Source organism: Mastomys coucha, unplaced genomic scaffold (genome assembly GCF_008632895.1).
Source record: "Mastomys coucha isolate ucsf_1 unplaced genomic scaffold, UCSF_Mcou_1 pScaffold22, whole genome shotgun sequence".
Taxonomy (NCBI): domain Eukaryota; kingdom Metazoa; phylum Chordata; class Mammalia; order Rodentia; family Muridae; genus Mastomys; species Mastomys coucha.
In genome coordinates this window covers 115,962,441-115,964,177 of record NW_022196905.1, presented here as the reverse complement: position 1 = coordinate 115,964,177, position 1,737 = coordinate 115,962,441, and positions in this window count along the sequence as shown.

Here is a 1,737-nt window from a genome sequence, read left to right as displayed (position 1 = left end):
GCATGCACGCACGCGTGCACACACACACACACACACACACACACACACACACACACACACACATTGAGAACTTTTCAATGTCCGGGAGGAAACTGGGCATGTTGAGTCATACCTCTAACCACAACACTTGGGAGACTGAGGCAGAAGGATTGCTGTGAGTTTGAGGCTGGCCTGGACTATCTAGTGTCCTGTAGCAGTTTCTTTGGAGATTAAAACCTTTTGTTTTGGAGGGAAATTCCTTAAAACACAGGATGTTAAGTAATAGGTAAAAGACTAGGATATTTTAAGATGTGTGTGTGTGTGTGTGTGTGTGTGTGTGTGTGTGAGAGAGAGAGAGAGAGAGAGAGAGAGAGAGAGAGAGAGAGAGAGAGAGAGAGAGAGAAACATTTCATCCTGAAGGGAAGCTCCAGGTTCTTAGCTTTTTGAGCTGTCATCCATGCTGGGTTGGGCCTTGGTGATGCATCTGTCTTTGAGTCATTTCTACTTCTGTAAGTAGCCCCTCATCCATATTCCTATAAATAACCACAAGAAAACTCATTGGTTTGCCAAGTTGGACTTCTATCTGTCACTAGTGGCCCTCCAACCTAGGGTGATTGGAAGTTCAGTCTGTCACTGGTTCCCTCCCTACGTAGTATGAGTACATGTTCATTCATGGATCCCTGGTCATAGTCTCACTCTCACGAGACATACCGGGAAGAGCCTGTCTTCAGGTAGGGTGTGGGTGGGTAGGAGGGGGCCAAAAGTTCACAGCAAAAATGAGGAAGTAAACCTTGGTGAGGTTGGGCCAGATGAAGGGACTTCTTCTATAGGTCATCTGGGGGTCACAGAAAGTAATCTGGCCTATTTGGGGTGTGGAGTGATGGACGATGGGGAGAAGTCACGTGGTTTCCCTTTTGGTCCTTGCCCCTGCATGGCCCAGAGATCATCCGTCACATCCAAGTCAACAGCACTGGAAAGAAATCCTCAAATGCCCCTTTCCTTCACCTCCCAGCCCCGTTCTTTGCCAGTTAATAGATCTTACTGTTAATTACCAGGGACCACAGAAGAGTGAGAAGCCAGAATGTCCTATGTGACTCACACAAACGCACCTCAGAAAGGTATTCAGCTTGCCAAACCCCAGACAGTTAATGTGGTGAATGAAGCTAGCCAGGTGTGGTGCTGAAGACCGACCTTTGATCCCAGTACTCTAGAGGCAGAGGCAGGTGAAGCTCTGGGAGTCTGAAGTCGGCCTAGTCTACATAGTAAGTTCTCAGACAGCCAGGACTATGGCGAGAGATCATGTCTCCAAATCAAACAAACAAGCAAACAAACACACACAAAAAAACTAAAACCAAAACATAAAGGCAAAAGTCATAGTAAATAATGTCCTTTGCAGATTTTTTTTGTATGTTAAAAAAAAAAAAAGCATTTTTTTTTTTTTGAGGGAGAACCCCAGTTAAGGCTCAAGCTAACATTGTTCAATTGAGTAATTTTCATCTTCTCTGAAGGAAGACTCGAGAGTCCTTGCCCATGGTAAATTCTAAGTGTCTTTAAAACTCTTATTTCTTCTACAAAGGGGAGCGGGGGGAGGCAAGTGTGTGGAGGTCAGAGGACAACTTGTAGGAGTCCATTCTTGATTTCCAACTTGTGGGTCCTGGGACCAGAACTCTCTGGTTGTCAGGCCTGGCAAGAAGCACTTTGAGCCACTGGGCCATTTCCCTGACCATTAGATGTTTTGTTTTTGTGGTTTTTTTTTTT